This window comes from Podarcis tiliguerta (genome assembly GCF_965153285.1).
Source record: "Podarcis tiliguerta genome assembly, chromosome: 1".
Classification (NCBI taxonomy): Eukaryota; Metazoa; Chordata; class Lepidosauria; order Squamata; family Lacertidae; genus Podarcis; species Podarcis tiliguerta.
The window spans coordinates 33489495-33505208 of NC_139534.1; the positions used below are offsets into that span (position 1 = coordinate 33489495).

General features: G+C 38.9%; 1 protein-coding gene and 1 long non-coding RNA gene across 3 annotated transcripts in view; one reads left to right on the forward strand and one right to left on the reverse strand.

The window, feature by feature from the left end:
• Positions 1–15714, reverse strand: part of KCNJ3 (potassium inwardly rectifying channel subfamily J member 3) — a 106914-nt gene that overhangs the window by 30233 nt on the left and 60967 nt on the right. The window lies entirely within an intron of this gene.
• On the forward strand, positions 127–4764 carry LOC310665370. The gene is made up of 3 exons (XR_014505436.1): positions 127–253; positions 3894–3938; positions 4068–4764. It is a non-coding gene; the product is annotated as an uncharacterized lncRNA (long non-coding RNA).

Genomic DNA, 15714 nt, shown 5'->3' on the forward strand with positions numbered 1-15714 from the left:
ACACACAAGTCTCGATCCTCCAGTGCCAGAAAAATCTTGACTAGTTGCACTAGGTGTCAATCCTACAATTCATGAAATAAAGGCTCAAACAAAAGAATGTGACACACTTAAGAAAACCCAAGATTCCATTTTGTGCAGCTTTGAATAGAACAACTGAACAGAACATTCTACTAAGCAGCTTTGTTACCTAGTAACAGATATTGTAAAAACACACACACCCATATACTACAACCAGGGAGTAAGGAATTTTAAGGTATAACATGATCTGGAGAACTGTGTGTTTATTATGATATAAATAACGAAAATAAATATGAGTACGATAACAATTAAAATGTCAAGCTGGGGAAAATACAAGTGTCCTGCTTTCCCAAGAACACATGAGTGGATAAATGATAGTCACTGGAAAAGGGTATTTAGAACATGTGCAGTGGCAAGTTAATATTAAAATGCAAGAGAAGAACTGCAGATGTCCAGCAACCCACAGCTTCTTTCTAAAGGCATAATGCAAAGCCAATTATTTTACTATTATCATCCCTTGCAATGACCATAAATCTAACACTTGCAGAAATCCACAAAGCGAGCTCCTATTCTCTCTCTCTCTCTCTCTCTCTCTCACACACACACACACACACACACACAGAGAGAGAGAGAGAGAGAGCGCACATATGTACAATGTGCTAGTGTGCACCCTTCCTTCCAGTCTGCAATGGTCATTTTGGTGGCTAAACAGAGGGTCATATATGAAGCAATGGTGGAGTGATTTAATGCAGAGAGTGTATCTATGTCGAAAGCGAATTTGACTTACTTGGATACAACCTAGAGTTTATTTTGTTAAGATCTGCACATGATACAGCTTGCTTTTACTGATGCATAAGCTTACTACTCAAATGGGGACAAATGGGGACAAGTTAAGATGCTGCAATATATATGGAATGTATTATCAAATGAAGTGCACATTGGTCACAATAGAAATAGGACTTCATAAGAATAGCACAATCCTTTTGCCTCTGTCATCCAAAACCTTTATGATGCAACCAACCTCTGCCTTTTAAATACGTTAGTCCCACATTTCCCCCTAGCTAAGAGATTTTGGTTTTCAGCAGTTGTTCTGTTAAAAAGAGAGGGGGGAAATTAAAAGAAATGCTATTCTATTTCCAGTCTTGCGTCATTGTCAGAACTGTGAAAGCTTTAGGCTTTGGGTTCTTGTAAGAAAGGATTTCTCTGTAGATTCCACTGAATCACAGCCTCAGCAGTATTTTCTTTTCTTTTTTTAACCTAGCATGCTATTTCTGAAAACGAGTGTACATCTTCAAATAATTTTTTTCCTGAAATGGAAAGATGCTATTCAAGGAAAATGTCTTCTTTTTAAAAAACGAAATAAAAAGTTTTCTTTTTAAAAATGAAATAAAATAGTGTTTTGAAATGAGAGGCAGTCTGATGATTTGTACAAAAAGTTTGAAGTCAGTGCTGAACTGCACCTCAATTTGACTGCCAGTTTTATTTGTCATAAAACTGAAGGTTAAGCCCACCATTAATAGTTCAACATCGGCTTATTTCCACCAGAGTTCAGTCGCTTCTATCAGACAATGCTAAAAGCAGGAACAAAAGTTTTCAGAGGCAGATTTTGCCTAGTGGGTACCATACTACTGAAGGGGTGGGAAGAGGGACTCTCAGATCTAAAAGCTAGGGTACTAATATGATATGCTTGCCTCCAATCGCATCAGGTTTCTGTTGGGCAGTGATAGGTAGGCAAATGGACATTTAGATGCTTCTCAGAAGGTGTCTCCATGTGATTTCACTCATGCACATGGAGGGAACGTAACCCCCACATAAGTGGGCTGATTCCTGTATACATGGTTGAAGGCTGGCTGGTTGAAATCCCACAAGTTAAATACAAAGCCCACACTAGGAAATGGTCTTGCTCAGAGGCAGAGAGCTTAAAAGCTACTTTTCACAGTGGATTTCCCTAGAAGGGCAAAGAAGAACACAAGGGCACAATGCCCATTCCCCCCCCCCCCCAGCTCCCTAGCTCTCCTACTCTATCGCCACACAACTCTCTCTAGTTGAAGATCCCAGCTCTGGGGCCACCTGGAGGACTCGTGGGAAAGTGGCTACTGCTGCTGCGCTACTCCACGTATCAGCTGTTAGGTGGGGAGGCAGAACAGCTTAAACAAAGCCCTGCTGTTCCTCCACCCTCACTGACATCCTTTTTGGGTTCTGGGGAGGGTCTCCTTGTGAGCCACAATGACTCTCCAGCTTTCCTCCTCCATTTCCTGATATGATTCTTTCTATTTATTTATTTATTTATTCCCCAGTGCCGCCTGTATATGTGATCACATTTAAATGTGGGGGAGTGCGTGTAGTTGAAATCATGCAAGTTAAATGTACATAGGATATGATCATACTGTACTTGAAGAGAATGCTTGTGGGAGATAAACAAACAAACAAACCCTGATAAGATTTTGAGCTGAATATTTGCGCAGCCCTCATAAGCCTGTTATTGCTTTGGTCAGCTGTGTTACTTAGGGCTGAATTAAAAATCTGGCAACTACCATTTCTCAGAGTAAAACAGATTGGAGATTGCAAAGGAAAGGTAGCATATTAGGGAAGAGGGCACCAAAGCCCTTGCTCTCTGAATATTTTTGTTGTTTAGTCATTTAGTCGTGTCCAACTCTTCATGACCCCATGGACCAGACCACGCCAGGCACTTCTGTCTTCCAGTGCCTCTCTGAATATATAAGGCTGCAAATCCCATGGACAATTCAAAATATCATTTGCTCAGAAGCCTTATATGTTGTGTGCTTGCACAACTACGTATTTGATCCGCTCCAAATTCACAGCAAATGTATAAACAAATAGCCTTTGTGGCTATCATTGCATTAAGCATACTTTTCAGATCAAGGTCTATTGCAGATTGGGAACACTTTGCTGATTTAGCTTGGAATAGTGCCCAGTCACCTTCTACTACACAAAAGCCAAATTTGCACTAACTTTTGGTGCAAAACAACTGGATTTTACAACTTGAAGAGTTTTTGGTTTAACAAAAAAATACTGTTTCAGTCCACACAATACTTAGTGGAACATTATGTCCAGGCATAGTGGAAACTAGCAATCACTCTGTCAGAAGGGAGAAATTAGAAGTTAAAAATACCGTGCACTGAAAACAGAACATTTTAATTCTAGTGATAACAATCCTCATCAACACCAACAAATAAAGTTCTTGGCAGTTTTGAAGTAATCCAGGGAGTCTCTTTTAGAAGTAAACCTGTGTTGTATGGAAATGTAACTTTTCCACTGATAGCTGACTGTGTCCTGTCAAAGTTAAATGTAACTTTTCCACTGATACTTTGACTGTGTCCTGTCAAAGTTAAATGTAACTTTTCCACTGATACTTTGACTGTGTCCTGTCAAAGTTAAATGTAACTTTTCCACTGATACTTTGACTGTGTCCTGTCAAAGTTACATGTAACTTTTCCACTGATACTTTGACTGTGTCCTGTCAAAGTTACATGGATAACCCTCTACATAAATATATTTTTGTATTTTTGCAAAACAGTCCCCTCTGAATGTTTGGACATCTGAGAAGTTTGTATTTGCATTTTTGGCAACATTAAAATGAACAAAAATAGTTGTCTTAAGAGTAAAATGGAACCTGTTTTTTCTGTGTTACCAGGAGCACTTGCAATAGTGAGGATTCTTCCTACACTCAGATTTCAGTATCAGGCTTCCATGTGTGTTCACTTACATACTTGATAAGCAGAGACCAATGATAGTTACTGTAGTTATTACCATCTTTAAGAAAATGTACTTTAAAGTTTGCCTGGCAATAGCAGAGACTGCAAACACCTTCCACTGCCTGAGAAGATTATGACATTACTGTTTACCTTCCCCAGCTACTGATTTGCAGCCTGACAAAATCCTGCCAGACCCTTCATAAGGTGAGCAATCTGCCACGGCAGAATACCTGATCAATCTTGCCACGGTTTCAGTTTTCAGTTAGCTTTAAACTACTTCTTAATGAAAACTATAATAGCTAGAACAATGACTCTTTTTGTCTTCTTCTATAGATATTAACTTGGCAACTATTGACAGCGCACTGGATCCTGACATTTAGAAGAAATCCCCTCTCTCCAAGCACGTCAACCATTTGCTCATGATTCACATTAGTCTTAATAAGAGGCTACAAATGTGCTTTTGAGGTGACTGAAAAAGCTATGCATCAGATAGATCTAATACTTTTCTGTTAAGCACATTTGTGTTCTGCAAACCTGCAGGAATCAATGTGGTGCATGGCAGGTGTTGTGACCTAGAACTTCCATCATTCCTGGCAACTGGCCACACCTCTGAGGCTGACTGGAGTCCACCATACCTGGGGGGGAGGACACCACATTGACTATCCCTGTTGTAAACTGTCATGGGTAGAATGATGTTGTAATTGTTCCACATAGTCACTGGTGCTTGTACTTTACTAGCCTAGAGAATATAAACAGAAACACAACTAAGAGGTATCCTGTATACATAAAGAAGATATAAAAGGGCCCCAAACTGCTATTTTTTTAACAATTGCTAATTGGGCAGAAACTTAAGAGTTTCCCCCCATGAATATGTCTTCTTGCATGAATTGTTCGAAAGAATACAAGTATGTCTTAATATATTACTGATATTTAATAAAGTATACCACCTTAAATATGAGAATCTTCTCCTTTACATACAGCAGGTTCTTATTACTGTAATTACTGTTGTGACTGACATAATATTGGAATATGATTTGCCTTCAAGTGAGTCAAGTTTACAAGGAAATAAGTTGAATTCACATAATGGAGTAAATAATTAGATGAATAATTTGATGAATCAGTAACACTATGACAGAACTATTAGGAAATGAAACCTACAATTATGAGTATTGCTTTTTGAACCAAGCCCTGCTTACTATTCAAAGGATAAAAATACTTTTTTTTGTATTTTCTGTGGTAGAACTTGAATGTGGATATATGTTGAATGAAGAATCGAATAAAACCAGTTGGTTATAAACAAAAATCACCTACCTACCCACATATTTTAATTCGGAGAAAGGGAAAATGTTCCTGCCCTGCAAGGGGACTAGATGATCCTCAAGGTTCCTTCCAACTCTGATTCTATACCTGATAGTATGTTGACAAATTTCTTTCTTCAGTTGCTTACCCTATAGATACTTCTTCATGGGATTATATGGATGACTGAACATTCCCCTTTGGTAATTCACTGAACTTAACATTCAACCACGATTGAAGGCCATTTATGCATGCAAGCATACACTAAGAGTGAACTTACTTGGCTATTATTGCAGAGATCATAGCACTAAAAGTTAAAAGATAAGTATGCTCACAATGACCCCAATTTTAATGTCAACTTTCTTCATTCTTCCTATGAATTTTTCCATTTATTGATTTTTTTAAGTTATATTGGTTGAAGTGCTGGCTCAATGCGCCTAAATCTTCACTAGCTCCTAATCATTTATTAATAAATTATAACTACTACTGCTTCTGAGAAGTCTGCAGAAAAGCCCATTTGCACAGTAACTTTCCCCTCATGCAATGGGACTTTCCTCTCCTCTCCTCCTCTATGCAGTCCCTTCCACAGCCCCAAAACTACTCTACATAGGGGTCATGGGGGCTTCAGTCCTCACAATAAAACATTTGAGGAGGCTGGGCTTCCACAAAGTTGATTGGAATTCCCATTCAAATGGTGTGTGTGCACTGCATCATGTGGGGTGAGGCTTACCTGGGCCCCCACAATATTTCATTCAATTTGGCACCCCTGCTGCTCTAGATTGTTGGGGGTCCTTTCAGAGTAGATTGGGGGCATGAAAGGCTGCAAGAGGTAGCAGAGGTAGCAGAGGAAGAAGTCCAACTGTCTACGTTGGTGTGACACTGGATATTATTCTTAGTCTACATTGCAAGCTGTGATTTTTAAGGCAGAATGATGTGCCTGCCGATATCTTTTTGATTTTTATTTTCCTGCTGAAAAATAAGAATACTGAAAACTGGTGTGCAAAGTCAACATTCACCTCAAATAATTCCCAGTGTGAGATCTGTTTTGTGATTGAACTAGCAATTAAAATGCAGCTGGAATGCAAAAAAAGAGCATCTGAGCATATGGTAGATGCATTTAGTTGTAAATGAAGCACACAACAGAAATCACTGGCTCAAAATGTATTTGTTTCGATTACGTTCCTGCCTTATACCGGGGCTTCATTGATTAAAGATTACCATATGTCTTTACAAGAGTTGGTCCTCCTAGAAGGAAATCATGCAAGGTTTCTGATATATATTTTTTGCCCAAGATGCCCAGAATCATTAATGGCCAAGTAAGCATTTGAACCTCAGTCTCCAACCCAAATGCAATATTCTCTTCACTCTGTAAACTACACTGGCTGAAATTCATAAATAAGCAGTATTTTTGTGTACACTGAGAACTCTCGTAGGTGTAACTGGACACAATTAATGTCATGTTTCCACCAAGCATACTGGTGGCCTTTGCAGCCTTGAATTTCTTTACCTTCAGTTTCCCTCTTCTTCAAGTCTCCTAAAAATTGTACTTTTTTTTTTAAAAAAAGAAAAGCGCACCTAAGCTCTCATTTCTTCCTGGTGGACTTCTTCGAGGTGGCACCCAGATTGTGAAATTCAGCCCTTGTTTTACAGCATTAGCTAAGAATTGTGCTTTTTAAGCCTGTCTTATACAGTGGTACCTCTAGTTATGAGCTTAATTTGTTCCGGAGGTCCATTCTAAACCTGAAATTGTTCTTAACTAGAGGCATGCTTTCACTAATGGGGCCTCTCACGATTTCCGTTCTCATCCTGGGGCAAAGTTCTCAACTCGAGGTAACTCTTCCAGGTTAGCGGAGTTTGTAACCTGAAGCATTTGTAACCTGAGGCATTTGTAACTTGAGATACCACTGGTATAGACAAATTTACTGTTTTGTGTATTGCTTTTCATACTGATCCTTGCACTTTGATTTTTATTTTGTTTTATTGTTAAATTATTTTAGTTGCTTTGAAGGCCTCCGTTAAATAGGGCAAAAATGTGGTGCATATACATAATAAAGCTCTTTCCTATTTATTATAAATTGTTGTGTGAATATGCAATATAAGGACACATTTTAAGCTTAATATCAACCTTACTGAGAAGCCTTGGGATAAACCGAACTGAAACGTAAAAGCAAAATGACAAAGGATTTAAGGGTACCCTTCAGTATTAATTAAGCAAACATCAATAGCTTTAATGTTTGTAAGAGCCATAAAACAAGGCAGAGAAACCTTTTGGGATGTAATTAGTACAATTTTTGCTACCTTTAGTGGACTATAACCATACAAAGCAGAGCAATATTTACCATTACTCTTATGTTGTCAGTTTGAAACAACAAGAAGATGAATCAGAATTAAGTGTTCAACGGTGCCCTAAGAAAATATTTCCAAAGTCATTATGGGGTTATTGCTTATTACTGTACACTGCAGTGGGCTTTAAGGGAAGGCAGCAGGAGAATGCAAGGAAATAAAGTGAATGGAAAGGTACCATTTTCAAGAAAAGCTAGGAATTCACACACACACACACACAGCTTTTATCTAAAAAAAATGTTTAGGGGTACTCTCATTTTGACTCAAGAAAATCACCATTTTATAGTTCAAATCAGGGGAAATACAGTAAAAGGACAAAAGTACAAAGATTCACAAAATATTTAGGGGTATGTGTACCCCTGCGTCCCCTCAGAAAAAGTGCTGTATGTATATATATAGATTAGATAGATGATAGATAGATAGATAGATAGATAGATAGATACAGATATATACACATATGCACGCATACATATATGCACACACATGCGCAAGGTATTTATTAAGATGGATAGATACAAAGAGGACTAAGCTCTTGCATCTTTAAGAGCTATACAGAACAGAGAATTTCATCAGGTGTAGCTTACATGGGTACCCTAGTACTCATCAGCCTTCTACTTTTACAGTGGTACCTAGGTTTATGAACTTAATCCGTTCCAGAAGTCTGTTCTTAAACCGAAACCGTTCTTAAACCGAGGCGTGCTTTCCCTAATGAGGCCTCCCGCCACTGGTGCCCTTCCACCATTTGGCTTCTGTTCGTAGACCGAGGTAAGTTCACAAACTGGGACACTACTTCCGGTTTTGAGAAGTTCGTAAACTGAATCGTTCGTAAACAGGGCTGTTCTTAAACAGAGGTACCATTGTATATTAACAGACAATGAAGGGTGCAGAAGGTCTTTATGATAGAATGGAGAAGTGACACCAAGAAATTCCAGTGGCCAGCAAAGTATCTACCTATGTACCGTTTCACTTCTATGGTATGAATTCTATAGTGTTAATGAGACTATGGGCTTTTCCAACAAACTTTTACTTTGTGAAATGTAAGATTTTATGGAAAACATCATCAGTAGGTTTGCGTAGGTGTAATGTTCCCAACGTGCTAACCATGATTAGACTGGCAATATGACATGAATTTGCATGCTGCCTAACTTCTCAGACAAGTTAAATCTTCATGGCCCAAGCTATGCTCAGTGCTAAGTAAGAATGCTCTGTAACTAGATTGTGAAACCAGTGTTTAAATGGATAACCAAACATTAGTTATGAGGAAAGCCAGGGTTCTCTTTAGTCAGTGGTGAGGCGGGCATAACTATCACCATGATTAAATCAAGTGACAGAAAAGGAAATTCAAGCAGGAGACTAGAAGAAAAACGAAAGGAGTATATATATATTCCTTTAGTTATTTTGTAAACCAAGCATCTGCTTAATATTAAAGAGCATACTATCACACACACCTAATCATATGATACAGATAAAACAAAGGAACACTTTAGTTCCCTAAGGACATAATTTATTTCAATGGTTTAATTCAAACAAAAGCCTACTGTTTTCTTTAAAAATAAGCAATGGTATCACATGCATTCTGAACACTGAATTCCTACATTGAAAATACTCCTTGTATTTTCACAGGCTGCATTATTTTTACAAGGAGATGTAGATGTTGCACATATTTAACATGCATGCCAACATTTGCAGACTTCTTGTTATAAGTTTCAATGTTATAAGGCACCAATCTTAATTGAGTTTTGGGGTCAGTTGAATGCCTTTTTTGTCAAGTATGCACAGACTTTAAAATCTAACCTTTAGGGAGTGTGTGTGTATTCTGTTGTGTTTTACTGTACTGATATTTTCACATTACTGTGTTTTAATATATACTGTTTAACACATCTACCTTTAAATATATTTTGTTTTAATTTACAGTTGTACCTTGGTTTTTGAACAGCTTAGTTCTTGAACGGTTGGACTCCCAAACGTCGCAACCCCAGAAGTGACTGTTCTGGTTTGCGAACTATTTTTGGAAGCCGAACATCTGACGGGGCCTCTGATTGGCTGCAGGAGCTTCTTGCAGCCAATCAGAAGCCGCACTTTGATTTTCAAATGTTTTGGATGTCAAAAGGACTTCCGGAACGGATTCCGTTCGACTTCCAAGGTACGACGGTATATTGTAAACAATTTGATAATGAAAGGGGTATATCTAAAAATAAATACTCTTAACTGAGTCTCCCATTCCAAATGACTTAAGCATTTCTCTCTTACATGCACATACACAAAATTAAAACCATCCCGGCGATGGTTTGAATCATGGGTAGGCAAACTAAGGCCTGGGGGCCGGATGCGGCCCAATCACCTTCTAAATCCGGCCCGTGGATGGTCCAGGAATCAGCATGTTTTTACATGAGTAGAATATGTCCTTTTATTTAAAATGCATCTCTGGGTTATTTGAGGGGACTGCCTGGTGTTTTTACATGAGCAGAATGTGTGCTTTTATTTAAAATGCATCTCTGGGTTATTTGTGGGGCATAGGAATTTGTTCATTTCCCCCCCAAAATATAGTCTGGCCCCCCACAAGGTGTGAGGGACAGTGGACCAGCCCCTGCTGAAAAAGTTTGCTGACCCCTGGTTTGAATGGCTCTTAGCTCTTTAATGATACCTTATTTCCTCAGCTGAATTAACACATTTAGATAAGAATGTATCGTAACTTCCTACTGCTGTGGTAGGAGTAACAGGTCCAGATGGCATTTGGCTAAGAGTTCGTCTCTGCTAACAAAAATATACAACTTCTTCCTAAGATCAGCCTTGGTACCTGAGAACTGGAAAGTGGCCAAGACAGCATCAATTTTTACAAAGGGATTCTGGGGGGATCCTGGAAACTGCAGCCTTGTTAGCTTGATGCTTGTTCTGGGAAAGCTGGTGGAATGCATTGACGAATTAGCAAACATATAGAGGAACAAGTCTTGCTGAGGCTGACCCAACATGGCTTTTTTAAGAATAAGTCCTATCTCACTATCTTATTCTTTGAGAGTGTCAACAAGCATATAGATAGCAGTGATTCAGTTGACACTGTGTACAGTGGTACCTCGGGTTACATACGCTTCAGGTTACAGACTCCGCTAACCCAGAAATAGTGCTTCAGGTTAAGAACTTTGCTTCAGGATGAGAACAGAAATCGTGCTCCGGCGGCGTGGCGGCAGCAGGAGCCCCATTAGCTAAAGTGGTGCTTCAGGTTAAGGACAGTTTCAGGTTAAGTACGGACCTCCGGAACAAATTAAGTACTTAACCCGAGGTACCACTGTACTTTCAAAAAGCTTGGGGTTGATAATCCATTAAGATCTGGAGGTGACAACGTTTGCTACCCCTGATATAGGTGATGTAACATGACACAACTTACGAAGTCAGAAATGAATCACACAATGCAACAATTTTTAAACAAGTATGTGCAAGAAGTCAGAATATTTACAGTAAAAGTGCAAATTAAGGCACTATGATCTCTCAGACTCTTGAACCACTGACAATTAACAATAATTTCTTACTTTACAAAAAAACCACCTTGAGACTGGCAACATGATGAATTAAAAATATCAAATGAAATCCCAAATGAACTTAAAAACTCTCTCTGACAGCTGGAAACACCACTTGATATGACACACAATAAATTCTTATCTGTTCCATGTTGCATTAATTCATTAACATGCTACAACTGCAAAGCCTCCACAGAGATTTTATGTAACAGTCACATTGCCAGTACTGTGCATGTTTTTCAAAGAACAAAACAGTAATGTGGGTGTTAATATGGCTGGGTTTTAAATAGCTATTAGTTAAGTAACTATAGCATCAAAATAACTTGGATGAAGAGAAATTTCGCAATCTACTATGCCAAATTGGCTTTTATCACCCCCCAAAGGAAGCACATTAATCAGTCTTCAGTGACAACCAGTACTCAAGGTCATGCAATGAAACCGAGTGTTGGAAGACAGACAAAAGGAAGTACTTCTGCATACACCACACAGTTCAGCCGCTGAATTTGGTCACCAGTTTGGTTGACTTTAAAAGATGGTTAGACAGGTTCAGGGAGGATAAGGCCATCAATGGCTCTTTGCCATGATGGCTATGTTGTACCTCCACTCTCAGATGCATTAGGCCTATGGATGCCAGTAACATGGCCCTGTTTTTCTTTCATTTGGAGCCCTCTTCACATGTATGACACACGTATAACCACTAGGGTTAGGAGCACAGGAAGCTGTGTAACCCTGGACCATTTGCCCATCTAGTTCAGCACTGTCTAGATGACTGATGGTGGCTTTTCAGGGTTTCAGGTAGGGGACACACCTGGCCCTACCTGAAGATGCCATGGATTGAACCTGGGAGCTTCTGTATGTGAGTAGATGCTCTATCACTAAGCTATGGCCCTCTGCAAATAATACCCATAAGGATTGTCCTGTATTTTTAGTATTTCATCATCAGACAATTGTTGTAGTGCAATTTTTTAAAAAAATCATGGGCCAAACTTTGACAGTGAGACTAAGTGTACAATCCTAAACCCAGCTACTGAGATGTATTTCCCATTGAACTCAATAGGACTTCTGAGTGTACCCGCTTTGTTTTTTGCTACACATCAGCACTCCTAATTTTGACTTGTTACACTCAGGGGCACCACTGAACTCGGAGCTAAATATCAGGTTTCCCTCTGTCCCAGTTGTATCCCAGACTGTTCCCTGTTTACTTTGCCTCATATCATCAAATAGTAGTGATTTAAAAACAAGTCTGTTTTTATCTTCTCATCTGCATAGCCCTCCTAGATTCTGGCACAGAGATATACACAAATAGATATATTTAATAAGGGCTTGGACATTTCCATTCAACATTATATTTAATTTTTCCCACGTTTGCTAAGTGAAAAGTAATTCACCTACTGATCAGAATTTTAGCCACCATTTTGTAATTGTTTTGTAATATTGGCAACATCATAATGACCAAGTGTTACTGTTACAACAAAGAGAACAGGGTGATTGTTTGGGCCTATATTTCTCCCCCAACCAAGTATTTTAGAGATGCCACATCAAAAAGCCTTTGAAATTCCTTTTATCACATTTACAGTACAATACTATACATGTCTACTCAAAGAAAATAAAACAAAAAACACAGATTTAATCTAAAGTAAGCAGACAGACAACTGCAGCTGTAACTGATTAATTACTGCTGTCCTTTCTCAGTATAGCATATTTTCATATTTTTTTTGTAAAAATTCATGACTACTTACCCCCACTGCTTTAGGACCAGTTAACTCTAAAATCTAATCGCCTCAACTGCTGGATGCACATCTGTAACTAGTTTATTCCATTACCCAAATGCTATTAATTATTCTGTTTGACTTTTCTGATGTTCTCAGGTTGAAATGCTCAGCACTAATGAGGCATTTACTCTCAATTAGAAAGCTCCTTCAGAATGTAGCTTTAATTCCAGAGAGTTTCACAGATGAATTAATTAGTGCCTACATTCAGGCACTTTTCTTGGAATGTGTTGACAATGTTTCTGAGCACAGACCTCACACTGATAACCACAACCCTTATTGCGCTCCATATCAATGCTTTTGTTTTATCTTGGATGAAGAACAAATTTTGTGGCTTAAGCAATAAATCACATCTCCTGGAACACATTTTTGGTAAGTGCAATAGAAAGCTGTGTTTTAAAAATAATTAACAAGGTAAGGAAAAGCTTATGTAATGATTCAACAGACCATGAAGCACTGGATTTCCAGGGCATATTCAACTTGCATTTATGTTATATAAAGCAAAGAACTGCAAAGCATTCTAAGGCAAACCTAATAAACCAGCAGCAAGCAGTGTAATTGCAGATTAAATAAACTGTACTTCAAAAAGTATGGAAATCCCATTTGCAACCTATTACAACAGGACCTAAGCGTTTTCCCCATCTATCTATTCAGCTTCCTACAATCTTAATCAAACCATTCATTTCCACATTTACTTTGGTGGTATCTAAACCAGTATAAATCAAGGAGGAATGTGTGGTATTCAGAACTGTCTCTGCTACGAAGAAGTGCCTCCTTCGTTTGGGCAATGGAGCAAATGATTTTCTGAAATGGACTTAGGTATTTTAGAAATGTTCCTATTTCAGAGATACTTTAGTAAAAGCACCTTGCACTAAAAAGTCTACCATATTGAATTGTGGCATTCTACTTGCACAATGGGATTTAGCCGACCCCTCCTTTCCCCCTCCAGCGCCCACCCCCATGTGCCCCCAAAATCTGCTCTGGATGGTTTCAGCAACCTTTACAGAGATATAGAACACTTTGCCGCTGAGCAGATAGCGGTGCCTGGCACAGACTGTTGATGTACTGGCCCATGCCTGTGTGAGGTCGTCCTAGCTAATTAGTAGCCACACACTTCTACAGCGCCCTCTGCAGGTACCTTCCGATGCTCTCTCTGCTCAGGAAGACAGCATCTTCCATTTCCCTTTGCTCAGCAATAAGCAACGGCTGCCTTTTTGCAGGGGAACCACACAGAGCTGCCATTGTGCTTTCAGCGTATCAAAACAAGTAAAGCACACTGTTTTTAAATGCTCAGCATAAAGTGCACAGCTCAGGTCTTATCTTGGCACACAGGGTAGGCATAAAAGTAAAACAAGGAGCAAAAGCTATATTGGATTACTGGCTACACAACATTCCATACTTGTAGCCTTACATATTCCCTCAAATATTTTATTCTGAAATTAAAAACTGTCAGGAGATGGATGTCCTGAGTTGCTGTCTATTTCCCATAAATAATTTCACTGAAGTCAGTGCACAGGTTTGGGATGCATCTTAGAACTCTCAAGCAAGAGGATGCCACATGCTCACGGAACAGCTAAAAATGAATGTTTTAAATATTAAGGAGCCCTTTTTACACAGTTTAACAGAAAAAATGCAATTGCTTTTCTTTAAAGAGGAACAAGCAGCAGGGAGGATTAAGGATGTTTTGCTTTCAATTTTAACAGGTCATGCTATTATGACAGAACCCAAAACATAAAATTGTTTTATACAGCTAATGATGCACAGGAGATTTTATACACCTAATGATGCACCACTTTGATCCTTTAGTGCTCTTCCCGGGCAGCGTCATCAGTGAAACACAGACTTTAGAATGCTCTAAATTGTATTCAGTTGACAAACCCACTAAAGCCTATTTTGAATGTAACAAGTGGAAATAAACAATCATTTATAGTGAGAACTGTCTCTTCTGAAAGACCATGAGCAGTAAGTCACTGTATCTGTTCTGTGCAATGTAATGAGGAGTATTCCATACAGGCATAGAATTGGAGGAAACCCTGTAAGCCATTTGGTTTAACCCCTTGCTCAACCTCCGGAGGGAGAACATCTGCAAGAGAAGCAAGAGATGGCTGTCCAGTCTCCAACTATCTTGGTCTAAATCCACTCCAAGTTTAGCTCTTAAACAACATATAGTGAGGCGTGACATAACCTTACTATAATCACCCCAAATTGTAATTTAAAAAATCCATATGCTATCAAGACTATATACAACCCTAAATGATATATATATTGGGATCCACTTAGCCGCAAATCCATTTACTGACGCTAACCTATTGCACTAAATGTAAACCTACTGCACTAAATGTTTCAGGATGAATTAGCTTTCCTTGAGGATTTCAGTGCTTATGTGCATACAAATCCAATGCTCACTTGTGGCGGATTGAATCCTATAGTTATAGAACTGAGAGCCAATTCTCACAACAAATTTGTGACCACAAGGTTTCTGGGCCACTTATTTAGTAGCAGAGATTGTGTGCAGCCCTTTATTGCACTTAAGAATGAACCTATAAGACAAACCACTGCAATATCCTCATAAACCCTGCAAACCTAAAAAACAATAACAAGGGGTGCTTGATGCATGAGAAGTCATTCATTGGAGCACATTTTGAACTCATTCACAGCAGAGTTGTCTGCATTTGTCAAGTGATGACTGACAGCCCAGACAGTTGCTGAGAGAGAAAAAACATTCCCGCCCTACCTATTAGTAAGGGACAGAATTTCATTCAGGGCTATGAAGCTGTTATATAAGCATTAAAGAACAGCAAAATGAAGCAAACAGGAGATTGTTCATCATCATAGTCTGAAACTGGCCTTAGATAATAACAGATGGAGAAATATTATGTTCATTTTGGAATAGTCCCTGGCTGAGTGATTGCTCCCTCATACGACACTGAAAAGAATGCAGTGGCAATGGCCTATCTAGCCAAGAAAACTGAAAATATGCATGTAGGGTTAAGAGAAGAATGGAAGCAAGTATGTGTGTGTATTGGCCGGGGGTGGGGCATCTCCAATACTCTGCAATGG